Source organism: Phalaenopsis equestris, unplaced genomic scaffold, assembly GCF_001263595.1.
Source record: "Phalaenopsis equestris unplaced genomic scaffold, ASM126359v1 Scaffold203276, whole genome shotgun sequence".
NCBI classification, from domain to species: Eukaryota; Viridiplantae; Streptophyta; class Magnoliopsida; order Asparagales; family Orchidaceae; genus Phalaenopsis; species Phalaenopsis equestris.
In genome coordinates, this window is record NW_018222912.1 from 129771 (window position 1) to 144207 (window position 14437).

Sequence of the window (14437 nt, forward strand, 5' to 3'; positions counted from 1 at the left end):
TAGAAAATGTCCACACCATGTGTCCACACCATGCATTACTAGATTGGTTAATAATTCAAAATTTTTACAATGGATTAATGTGATCACTTAGATCTATTATAGATGCTGTTGCAGGTGGATCACTAATGTCAAAACCATTTGATGAAGCATACTCTTTAATAGAAGAAATGACTACTAATAATTTTCAATGGCCCTCTGAATGGGTAAATTCTAAGAGAGTCGCTAGTATTCATGACTCTGATGCAATGTCTATTTTAACATCTCAAATTGCTACTATATCGAAAAAGATTGATCAAATTGGAGTGAACTATTCTCAAATACCACAAGTATTAAAGGAAAATTTTCTAGGACACATAATTGACACTCAATCATCTTATGAAACTTTGAATGCTATTAAAAATCGAAATAACAATCTCTATACTAACTATTACAACCCTGGATGGAAAAATCACCCTAATTTTAGTTTGAATAATTATAACAATTCAATGAATCCCTCAAAAAATTTAAAAAACCAATGAAATTCTAATTATCGACCTTATTATCGTCCTGGATTTAACTCTAACCCTAACCCACAAGTTAAGAAAAACCAGTTAACGATGGAAGAGGTAATGTAAACCAATGAAATTCAAATTATCGACCTTATTATCGTTCTGGATTTAACTCTAACCCTAACCCACAAGTTAAGAAAAACCAGTTAACGATGGAAGAGGTAATGTTGAATATGGGAAATCAAGTACAAAATCAAGGGGCTGCTATTAGAAATCTGCTATTAGAAATATTAAAGAAATATTAAAAATCAATTAGGTCATATTGCTACTGCACTTAGTAATAGACCTTCAGGAAATCTTTCGAGTACTATGGAAGTTTATCCTAAAGATCAAAATAAGGAACAAATTAAAGCTATTCAATTACAAAGTGGAAAAGAAGTTGAAACAAGAATTTAAAGAGAAACTAAAGTTGATGAGGAGAAGAAAGAGATTGAAAGTGACCATAATGAAAATAAACTAACACAAGTTCCCTTAGAAAAACTATTACCTCTGTTTCCTCAACGACTAAAGCAAAAGGATAAAAACAAATAATTTATAAAATTTTTGGAAATCCTTAAAAAATTAATGATAAACATTCCTCTCATTGAGGCTTTAGAAAAAGTGCCAAGTTATGTGAAATTTATGAAAGATATACTAAACAAGAAAAGGAAGTTTGCAGATCATGAGACCATTGCACTTATTGAAGAGTGTAATGCTATTATTCAGAAGAAGCTTCCTGAAAAATTAAAAGATCATAGTAGTTTTACTATACCTACTATAATTGGTGAAAAGCTTTATGAGAAAGCCTTATGTGATTTAGGAGCGAGTATCAATCTTATGCCTCTATCAATTTTTAAATGTTTAGATTTAGGAGAGATTTCCCCTACTACTGTAACTCTTCAGTTAGCTGATCGATCAATAACTTATCCAAAGGGAGTTATAGAAGATGTATTAGTAAAAGTGGATAAATTTATTTTTCCTGTAGACTTTTTAGTATTAGATATGGAGGAAGACAAAGAGATCTCTATTATTTTCGGGAGGCCATTTCTTGCAATAGGGAGAGCTGTGATAGATGTGCAAAAAAGAGAATTAATAATGAGAGTTAATGATCGACATGTCACATTAAATATTGCAAAATCTATAAAAATTTCCTGTAATAGAAAAAGATAATGAATGTTTTAGAATGGAAGTTACTGATTATCTAAGTAATGAGCAATTTAAGAAAGAGTGAAGAAAAATTAAGGCAAGAAGAATTTTTTGAGAATGAGGATGAAATAAAATAAGAAAATTTAGATTATATTCTGGACAAATTTAAAACCTTAGATTTGTTGGAACATGATAATAAAAATCTTCTTCCTTCAAGTATTAAACCACTTGAACTTGAACTAAGAGTATTACCTGCTCATTTAAAATATGTATTTTTAGGAGATTCATCTACATTGCTCGTTATTGTATCTTCTGAGTTAACTGAGATTCAAGAACTAAAATTAATAGAAATGTTAAAAAGATATAAAAAGGCTTTTGGATGGAATTTAGCAGATATTAAAGGAATTAGTCCTTCAATTTTTTTGCACAGAATTGTATTAGATGAACAATACGAACCTAAAGCTGATCCTCGAAGGAGATTAAACCCAATAATGAAAGAAGTTGTTATAAAATAAATTTTAAAATAGTTAGATGATGAAATTATATATCTTATTTAAGACAGTGCTTGGCTAAGCCCAATTCACTGTGTTCCAAGGAAGACAGTGCTTGACTAAGCCCAATTCACTGTGTTCCAAGGAAAGGAGGAGTGACTGTTGAAGTAAATGAGAAAAATGAATTAATTTCAATAAGACAAGTTACTGGTTGGCAAATTTTTATGGACTAAAATAGATTAAACATGACCACCAGGAAAGATCCCTTTCCTTTACCCTTTCTAGACCAAATGTTGGATATATTGGTTCGAAACAAATATTACTACTTTTTAGATGGATATAGTGGTTATCATCAAGTTCCAATTGCACCTGAGGATCAAAACAAGACAATATTTACAAGCCCTTATGGAACATTTGCTTTTCGTAGAATGCCTTTTGGACTATGCAATGCACCTGCGATATTTCAAAGATGTACGATGTCAATATTTAGAAATTTGATTGAACATGGAATGGAAGTATTTATGGATGATTGGAAGTATTTATGGAAATGGAAGTATTTATGGATGATTTCTCTATGTTCGGGACTTCATTTGAATTATGTTTAAATAATTTAGAAAAAGTTTTAGAATTTTGTGAAAAAATCAAGCTAGTACAAAATTGGGAAATTGTCAATTTATGGTTGCAGGAGGAATTGTACTTGGGCATAAAATTTTTGAAAATGATATGGAAGTAGATCATACAAAAGTTTAAGTTATTGAAAGATTACCACTACTGACTACGGTCAGAGGGGCAAGAAGTTCTCTAGGACATACTGGTTTCTACAGGCGTTACATAAAAATTTTTTGAAAAATAACTAAGTCATTATGCCAACCTTTAGAAAAAGATACAAAATTTGATTTTAATGAAGAATGCATTAAAGCATTTGAATTATTGAAAGAGAAATTAATCACTGTGCCTATAATAGTCCCATTTGATTGGGAGAAATCATTTGAAATAATGTGCGATGCTAGTAATTATGCAATTATGCTTGCTAGTAATTATGCTATAGGAGCTGTTTTAGGGAAAAGACAAAATTTTTTTTTTAAAGTAATATATTATGCTAGTAAAAATCTAAATCATGCTCAAATTAACTACACTACTACTGAAAGAGAGTTATTAGCTCTTTTTTATGCTTTTGATAAATTTAGACCTTACTTGATTGAAACCAAATGGATAGTGCATACAGATGATTCTGCTATTAAATACTTAATGCAAAAGAAGGATGTTAAACCAATATTAATTAGATGTATACTTCTATTGCAAGAGTTTGATTTTACTGTAGTTGATAGAAAGAAAAATGATAAAATGATAATCAAATGATAATCAAATAGCTGATCATTTGTCTAGATTAGAAAAAGAAATATTAACAAATTTTGCAAATGAAATTTTAAAAAAAATTCCCGATGAACAATTATATAATATGGAAGAAATTAATACACCGTGGTATGCCGATATAGTAAATTATATTGTAAGTGATATTCTACCACATGATATTAAGAATCAAAAATTAAAGAAATTTATATATGATTAAAAATTCTATTTTTGGGATGACCCATATTTATATAAACAATGTAAAGATCTAATTATTAGAAGGTGTGTGCCTTATGAAGAAACTCAACTAATAATTGAAAGATGTCATGATTCTGAATTTGGAGGACATTTTAGAGCAAATAAAACTGCATATAAAATTTTACAAGCGGGATTTTATTAACCTACTCTTTTTAGAGATGTTAATGAATATATTAAAACATGTGATCAATGTCAGCGGGTAGGAAATATTTCTAGAAGAAATGAAATGCCTCCAAATTACACATTGGAAGTTGAAATTTTTGATGTGTGGGGATTAGATTTTATGGGACATTTATGCCTTCGTTTGCAAACTTATATATAATACTTATTATTGATTATATGTCTAAATGGATTGAATCTATTGTTGTACCTAAATGTGATGCTCGAAGTGCTTCTAAATTTTTAAATAAAAATATTTTTGCAACATATGGAATGCTGAGAGTAATTATTATTGATGGATGATCTCATTTTAAGAATAAGAGAATCGAAAAATTATTTAAAAAATATGATATTATATATAGATTCTCTACAGCTTATTATCCTCAGACTAGGAGTCTAGCAAAAACATGAAATTGTGAAATAAAATGAATTTTAGAAAAAGCTGTAAATCTCTATAAACTAGATTGGTCTGCTAGATTAGATACTGTATTATGGACATACAGAACTGCTTATAAGTCTCTTATACGAATGTCCCCATATAGACTTATTTTTGGAAAAACATGCCACTTACCAGTAGAATTGGAGCATAAAGCATTTTGGAATTTAATTTTAATCGAAAAGATACTGGTAAGAAAAGATTATTGCAACTCAATGAACTTGAGGAGATTAGAAATGAAGCATATGATAATGCAAAAAACTATAAAGAGAAAATGAAAATGTGGCATGATTGAAAGATTATTAAAAAAAAAGTTTGAACCTAGCAAGAAGTTCTATTATATAATACAAGATTGAGATTATTTCCAAGAAAACTGAAATCCATATGGCTAGGACCGTTTAAAGTGATTAAAGTCTATCATTATGGAACTGTTGTTATTAAATATCCTAAAATTGAAAAAAATATTTAAAGTTAATAGGCATCGATTGAAACATTTTTATGAAGAACACATGCCACAATTTAAAGAAATTTTAATGTTAAGTCAACCGAACTAAATAATGGTACGTCGGGCTGACGACGTTAAACCTTTGTGGGAGGCAACCAATATATAAATTTATATATCTATATATTACTATTTTATTTAATAAGTGTATTTATGTATTAGGAAATAATAGTATTTTTGAATCCTACACAATTTTATATATCATAAATTAAGACAAATATTGGTATTGGAGGAAAATTTGGAATCAAATTGAACAAAAAATTAAAAGACGCGAATTTGGGTTGGCGGAATTTGGCCTCTAGCACCTTATAGACCTTAGCGCAGACAGCGCTGATGGCATCTAGAGTAGTTTTGCATGTACAAAGAAAATTTAATAGACTTTGGCAAGATTTTGCTCCTCAATAACCTCCGAGAGGTGTTTTTAAAGTCCTAGAAACTGCATTGGACGTCCAAAAACTTCCTAATTTCGAATTCCATTGCTTCCAAATCTAGAAATACTTCAAGGTATGGAGTTTTCAATAGAAGAAAGTTTATTAGTTTTGACGCGCAAAGATTATACTACAAAGTCATCATGAAGAAGAGACTTATCAAGGAGAGAAGTTTATCAATCATGGATTAAGTAATCCAAGTTCACAGATTGAGAAAGTCATTGTGCAAAGACATTGGGAAGTTCTGTGCTACAATTTTGCTGTAGTTTTAGTACTTGTGGTAAGGGAATTCTATGCTAACTAGTACTTGTGGTAAAGGAATTCTATGTTAACTTACATGGAATTACCCAAGGAGTTGCCTTCGTTCGAGGTAAGGCTGTACCATTTAGTACCATTTACTCCGTACCATTTACTCCGGCTTGTATGAATGATTTGTATATGATAGAAAACGTTCCAATCTATCATTACCCAAATTTTATCCTGATGAGAGATATGATGCAGGATGTATAAAATTTTCTGACTAATGAAAATGATAATTGGGAAATCAGAGATGAGGGATATGTTAGTTTCTCTGCTTCACTGCTTAATCTAATATCAAAACAATGGCATTTCTTCATATCTGCAAATTACTCCCTACCAAGAAGATTAGTAAAGTTACAAGAGAAAGTGTCATTCTAAACTATTGCATTCAAATGGAAAAACCCATTGATGTGGGGTTGATTATTTTCAAATCTATTATGGGTATTATTTTGAATGGGCAAATATATGGACTGGGGCATCCTTCCACAATTTTCCTACTTCGCAGTCAATCTCAAGTTCCATATGAAAGTTGGGAGAAAGTCTTATTACCTTGGGATCCCATGATTTCCCATGATTCCTATTGATTGATTCCTATTGATAGCAATTATATAGGTAATAGAAATGAAGCATTAGATGTTATTTTGGATCATTCATCACATGCTTCAACACCATTCATGCCACCAATATTTGGAAGTTCAATAGCTTTGGAGAAAAAAATGAAGGAAATAGAACGAGAACTTCATAGTATTACGAATGCAATAAGAAATCTTAACTACCTTTTTAATCACCTAGATTGGAGTATGAAGGACAACTTGGATCACACTGGAACAATTGAAGCAGGACTGGTGTAGATGTTTAGGAAAAATGGATGGATCGACGAAAATTTGATTTATCAGTTCCCGTACCAACCCTTCTATAATTTGTATACCCATTACCAGTCTATGGGAGATATTAGAGGAGGAGAAAGTACTGAAGATGAGGAAGAATAATTGAAGAAGTTGGACTCTCTATTAGTATAAAATACTTAAATTTTTAATGTAATTGTGTGGATTTGATTTAGTTTACTTTGCTTTAGAACTCTATCGACTTTGATTATGTATAGTTTTGTGTCAGCGTTCTAGTGTTGAGGCTTATTTCGACGCTGAATTATAATTTAGCTTGCTTTAAGGATGTGGAAGTGCGATTAGAAAAGTGTAACTGTTAAAAGCGTATTTTCATATATAAAAGTTAGTTTAGTGTTGTTTATAAATATGCTTATTTGTGAATTATTTTTAGATCAAAATTAGTGTTCAAGAAGACTAAATAGACTTTGGAGTAAATTGAAAGAAAATTTGAAATTTGAAAAAAATCAAAATATGAAATTTTTTTTGTCACTGGCGCCGACGGTGCCGGTATGGGCGTCGACAGTGCCCTCGACCCGAATCGACCCAAATACACTTAAAATTCACGATTTGCACAATAAAACACCATTTTTAACATTTTAGTCACCTTCAACCTTTGTTTTTACACCTAGGGCTTCCTATTGCTTGAATTAGAGGCAATTTTAAGGCAAACAAAGTTTGGATTTCATGTTCTCTAGGTAAGAGCTACACTTTGAACTCAAAATTTTTTATTTTCACCAAGGATTTTTCTTACATTGCCGAGATCTGAAATTTTGAGATTTTTTCGGAAGATTTTGAGAAAATCCTTTGATGAAGAACTATAACTTAGTATATTTAAGTTTAAAACGTTCAAATTGTGATTTTTGGATATTTGGGGAAATATTTTGATTTTATCAAATTTTCGTAGATTTACCATGACACCTAGAATGAGCAAAGGAAAGATAAAAGTAGATTTTGATGATCAAAGATTTGTCAACTACAAGGCCAACATTTGCTTCAATACTCTACTTAGAACTAAAAAAGTGATTCCGAATCAAGGATTTAAAAATCTGGGAGGAGAAGGTTAGAGATTAATCAATGCTCGATAGTGGGAGAATTTTTGCTACTTTACTGCCGAGGCAATTATTGGTGTAGTGATGGAGTTCTATGCTATTTTCAAGGAGACTTCTGAAGACTATGTGTCTGTTTGAGGGAAAATGATGGAGTTTACTCTAATGTTATTAGTTAGAAGGTGTGTATAGCTGCCAGCCAAACTATTTTATGCTACAAATGAGGCCTTAGTTGAGGTTATTTCTTTTTCTTACTAATGGAAGAGGAACCTGAAAGGTGAAGAATGGTGTTAAGGTAAAATTTCCTCTTTGTATGTTAAATGTTGTATTTATGGCCTAACACAATTTTATTTCTGGAAGAATGATACCAACAAATCATCATTGTGAGGTAACAAAGGATAGAGTCATCTTGAACTTTAGTATCCAGCAGGTGATGAGGATAGATGTAGGCTTTATAATTTATAGAAACACTTGATCTATTGCTTTGGGAGAGACCACTGGTGGTTTAGCTCACCCTGCCCTGATTTTCACACTATTTCACACTATGTGAACAGGCCTATGTGAACAGGCAAGAATTGATTTTAGAGCAGATGAGGAGAGTATTGAACCACTAAAACCTATTAGGCCTACCAATATAAAAACTTATGAATCTCATGTTGGATGGAGATCTAAAGATAGGACCAGGGATATTCCTTCTACTTAACGTACTTTAGTACCTCTACTACCTAGAAACTTATGGAGCAGATGATGATCCAACAGGGAGATATCTTGAGAATGGATAGTATAATGGAAAATATGGAGGCCAGAAATGTTGACAATGATGATTTGATAAGATAGAAATTTGAATATGATGCTGCTTATGATGATGCAATGGTCAGGTGCATGAGGAGTGATCACTCAGTTCAATTTCCTACTCACCCTATTTTTACTTCATATTAACAGCAGAATTTGGATGTGGAAGAAGAAGAAGAAGAAGACGATGATTGGTGATGTGTTAGTTAGATTTTTTTAGTTTATCTTTAGTTGTACTTTATTGTTGAGACTGTTTGTTAGTAGACTGTGATACTTTATTTTAATTGTATGCTGTGTTGTGAACAATAGATTTGTGAAACTATTGGAAGTTGTTAGATTTTTGTACTTTGTTGGATGTATTTGTAGTTAACTCTTTCTAAGCAAATTTTTATATGTATTATGTGTTATTTAATGTTCTAAGTCTTGTTGCTTTTCATCTTAGCACCTGCAATATTTTAGAGTTAAGTTTCGATTCAGAACCTTCATCAGGTATGTCTTTTCTTTATATATTAAATGTTTTCTTTCACCCTTTATTTTTCAGTTTTTCATGCAAAATCTTTTAAAAATTTTAGTTTGGGGGGGGGTGAGAAAAATTCCTTTTTAAAGAAAAGAAACTTAATTTTATTTAATTAGCTATATTTTCAAAATATTTTAGAATTTAACACGACCTTTGGTATTAGAGGAAAATCTTAGATAACTATTTCTATGTTTCTAAATATATAGTAAACTTAAGTAAAAATTTTTAAATAATAAAGGTTAATTTTGGAGATTAAGATATTTGGAGATTAAGATTTTGGAGATTAAGATATTTGGTATGTTAGAATAAGACTATGTTTTTCTATTTTAAGTAAAGGAATTTGAGATTCATGTAAGAAGAAAAGAATATAACTTTATGAAAAATATTTAAAGCTAGTATAAATTTATAAAGTGAAGGAATGTGAAAAGTTTTTAACTTTAAGAAGAGGATAGTGTAGTTCAAAATCATTATCAAAATCATTGATATAGTAATCCTCACATAAAAAAAAGAAAGAAAATAAAAAAAAAGAGAAAAGAAAAAATAGAAAAGGATTGAAAATGATCTTAAAAAAAAAGAAAAGAAAAGATGTGAGGAGAAGCTTGAGGATATGCCTAATTAAAAATTGGTTTCACTTGAATCAACTTAAAGAAGAAGGCTTGGCTATATTTTCTAAACTTATATTTCAGTATTAGCATATTTACTAGTAAAGTTTCATGAAGTTTTTTTTCTAATGGATATTTTAAGTGGCTTTAATATGAATAATTTGTAATTTTTCTTACAAAGACTAGAGATCAAAAATCTTAGACGTGGCTGCTAGATATTCTTATACCTTTAGTATTAACTAGAGTTATTCTAACTTTTTCCTAAGTTATACCATTGTATTTAGTGGACTTAAATATACAAATCTAGAAATTAAAATCTTTGCCATGAGTCATATTCTTATGTAGTAAATCAGTTACTTGAGGACAAGTAACATTTAAGTTTGGGGGATTTTGATACACCAAAAATATATGCATTTTAATACCCATATTTTATACTCATTTTTTGTAATATTGCACTTTAATGGAAGGTATTTTTATGTTTTATTGCAGGTTGTTGATTTTTAGGACTTGGAGCAAAAAGGAAGCAAAAAAGGATTTGGAGTCAAAATGGAGAATTTGAAAAAATTTTCAGCGCCGATGGTGCCAGACTAGGCACCGACGGTGCCATTTAACAGAGAGAACATACTAAATAAAACGGCCTCTGGTGCCGACGGTGCCAGTGTCGGTGCAGACCCTATTTCTAGAAGATTCAATGAATTTGGATGCTTTTTGAAGAGTTTTTGGATGCATCTATTGGAGAACTGACCTTAGGCTCTATTAAGAGCCAAAATTGATAAGAAAATTCGCTCTCCTTCATCTCTCTCAGTCATCCATCACCTCTTATTGCCACTTTACATCATTCTACACCATTCTACACCATTAGTAAGTTATTTTCTTTATAGTTTTGAGTTTTTATGGTGAGTTTAAAAGTGAATTCTTCTCTAAGAAGTGTTGGAAAGGAAGAGAAGTGAGAGATTTTTTCTTCCAACATTCTTCCAACATTTCCTAAGATAAGAGAGGCTACAAGGGATTTGCTTTGAGAAAGAGTTTGAGAAAAGTGTTATTTTTTTATTATTATTGTATGAACTTCCTTTTATATATGAAATTTGTGTTTTATTGTATCTTTCTCATGAAGTCTGAGTAGTTTCCTCTATCTTTCTCCCTACTCTGAGATATGATAAAATGAAAAGATAATTTGGATGTGCCAATGTTAAAATTTTAAAAAAAATTATGGTGGTTTTTTAACTCCGCCCTTAATTTACTTTTCAATCTGACCAATTGAATTGTTAAAATATGTTGTGAAAAATATTATCCGAGAAATCTATTATGAGTTCTACAACAGTGTGAGAATCACATTTAAGTCCATGAAGAAGTATTTCGTTCTTGGAATTAAGTTAAGTGCAAATAAATAGAATTAAGTGCAAATAAATAGAGAAATATACTTTATTGGGTGTAGAATTAGAGATTTTCTAGGGTGACAGACTAAAAATACTGAATTTGATCTAAGTGTTTAAAAATTAAAGCGAGAGTTAGCCTTCAGGGGAAAGAAAGTGGGAGCGGGAGCTCTGGAGTGGGAGCCAGTATCCTCCTAGCCTAGCCATAGATTTAGAGACTAAACCTAAGATTAGCCAATGATTTTCTATAACACTAAATCAGGGTAGAGAATTAAAATTGCTCTTATTTGGCACAATACATATTTAAATCATTTATCTCATCTCATTTCACCAAAATTTCATTGTAGTGGGAAAGATACTTTTTCATTTAAGAAAACTTTATCACATAAACATGGTTTAGTAGTTACTATTTTAAAACTCTACGTTTGAATTCTGCTAGTAGTTAATAATTAACTTTTATAGTATCTTAAACATTCAAAATTAGTGACAGTAATTTCATTTTAATTATGCGAATTTCCTGGTTAATTTATCATTTTAAATTGAAACCTTCCTCGTGGGATTGATATTTGAGACTTAAATAGAAAGTCTTATATTACTTGCTAACGATACAACTGATACATATACTTGTGTAGAATACTAATATTAAGAGCTTAACTTCATTATTTATAAAATACAACATCAAGATTTAGAAACCGTTGTAATGTAAAATCAACTTTATAAATGTTACACAACAATATTTCTGTCGCATTAAGTTTTTGGCGTCGTTGCTCGGGATTAAAATCTTCAAGTAGTGGTGTCAACTTCATGAAGCATAGCATATAAAAAAGTTGCATCAGGTATCTTCCCATTCTAACGACGAAATTAGGGACCAAACTTTGGATTAGTCAATGTTCTTTATGTACTCAGAAGAGGGTAAAGAATAGGATTGCTCCTCTTTGGCACAAAACAGTTTTTATGTATACTTTCAATTGATTTTAATTTCTTTACAATCCATGTACTCATTGTAAATGGGAATGATGATTTCTTCAATTTAACTTTCTGTCACATCTTAGTTTTAATTTTTGTAAATTTACTTTTGATAATTTAGCATTTAGATTAGTTAACTTTGTCTTTCAACTGTATTTTACTTAGCATTTACTTGTTACTTAGTATTCAAACTTCACACTTAACTTTTTATATTTTTAAAATTGTACTTTATATTATAATCTTAAGAACTTATTTATAGGTATTTCCAGCTTCCCTGAGGGATCAATATAGATCGATATCCGATATCTAGGACTCCATTAGAGCCCTTTATTAATTGAGCGATACGTATACTTGCGTTATTTTAAAAGGGAGTTGATAGTTTAAAGATTTTTAAAAGATAAAACTATTTTAACTGAAGTTATTTTGTTGGGATTAATTTGCATATTTGCTTTTATATCTTTCGTGTTTTTTTGTAGTATTAAAAATTATTTGAAAAATTAAAACACCAAATTAACCCACATCAATATCCTCTAACATCATCCTAACTTAACTCATCTAACACCAACTTAAGTCATTTTCTAAGATTTTGTAAAGTTTCTCACCAACTTGATGTTTGGAGTAGCATTCATTTTCTTTAAGGTTCTCCATCGTATTTGTTATCCTCCCAAAGAGCTTTGAAAAGAATGAGAAGCTCCCTCTAACTGTCATAAAAAGAAGGTGTGGAGAAGGAGATGTTTAGTGGAAGGAATTGATGAAGGAGAGGAAACAAAAGAAGAGAAAAATGAGAAAGAAGAAGAGAAGAAACTCTTGCTTACTCACCAAGGAAGTTTCTTCTCCTCAAGTTCTCTAGCTCTGCCTCTCAGAAACATACTTCAGCTAAGATAATTAAGAACCTCAGAATGAAATTCACATTGTCCTCTTGCTACTCAAGTCCCTTAGCTATATATGCATTTTTCCTTCTAAAATCCATAAAAAAATGGGCTTTAAACATTTTGGAACCATCTCATTGGCTCTTCGGAAGGTTGAAAACAAAGAAAAGCTTTTTATTGGACCATAATAATCACCCCATGTCCAATCCTTGCTATATTTGCCCATATGAACAAGTAGGAGGCCAAATAAGTTAAAATTTTTGCTTAGGAGCACACATGTGTTGCTTGGTGCTTGCAAGTGTGCCCGCGTGCACATGCGCGTTTGATAGGAGATCTTTTATAGATCACTTGGATCTTGTGAGGCCATTAATGGATGGAATATGATACCTAAACATCAAAATCATAAGAAATTAATGTCAACAGGTGTGCCGATTTTATGGTATGGTCATATTGGTACAAACCTTAATTTTATGCTTAAAACATGTTGAAAGATTTTATGAGTTCCTTGTGCCATGAGAGGCTCCAAATGGATGGAGCATGACCCTTAGACATTAAAATTAACAATAAACACTTCCCATATCAAAATTGATGCAAACTAATAGTGAACTATCCTGGGTAATGCTATATCAACTCAAACCTTGGTTCTGTGCCAAAAACACATATTGGAAAGCCTTAATGGATGCTTTGAATTACGATAAGCTATAAATGAATAAAGTACAATTTCATGCCATTCAAGTGACATCAAAAATTGATGCCAACAGTTCCAACCTATTAACAGTTAAAACTTAATGGCTTAGGTAAATTCAAATTACCCTCGAGAGGCTAGACACCCTTAGGGATCAAGGGAGGTGTACTAAGGTAGCTAGTCATACCAACTACTTTCTGATAGCTCAAGGAAGTAGCTATATCCTTAGGTAAGCCCATGTTAGGTTTATTTAGGTTGTAGATAGTTTGGAGACACTTTTAGGGCAATTCATTTTGGAAAGAAGGATATGACTGGATCATTTTAAAATATGAAACCCAAGTTAGTCAAATTAAGGCACTTAGATGCACATGAGGATGGACTAATTAACTGAGTTATGTTTGGATGAGATTTTTAGGGTCTCAATTAGCCTTTTGGTCAATTAGATTGCACTTAGATTAAGTTTAAGCTAAAGTGGCTTATGATGTTGAAAGGATCAATGTTAGCCTCAAGCATAGTTGACTAAAATTTAGTTTAATGGCCATTATATGGTTCTAGGTAGATTCATTAGTTCCATAGTCGCTCTCATATTTGAATAGATTCTTATAATACCAGAATTCAAGCTATTTTTAATGTTCAACACCATAAAGTAGACAAAAAAACTGACAACTAATTAGAAACAATTTGTATTCCTATGGTCAATAAGGCATTAATTTTTTCAATTATGACTCATTTAAGGAATGAAAACATTTCCTACAACTTTGGCATTCAATAACTTACTGAAGGGCACTACATGTAAGTTTAAGTAAAAAATACAACAATTAGTTAGCCATCAATTAATTGTCAGTTAGCGGCCTATCAATTCAATAACATATGGGTACATGCCATCAACTCATGCCAAAAAAATATCCATCGATTACTTGTTAGTTATTCGTTAGTGTAAGTAACCAACGTGACTTCCCATTAGTTTTTTGTGCATCGATTAACTTTTTTTTTTCATTATAATTTTCACACTTGTAATCATAACGCAGATACAAATTCATTTAACATTGTAGAATTTAATTTATTAATCCAAGCTATTATTAAACTAAAACCACATGAAAAAACAC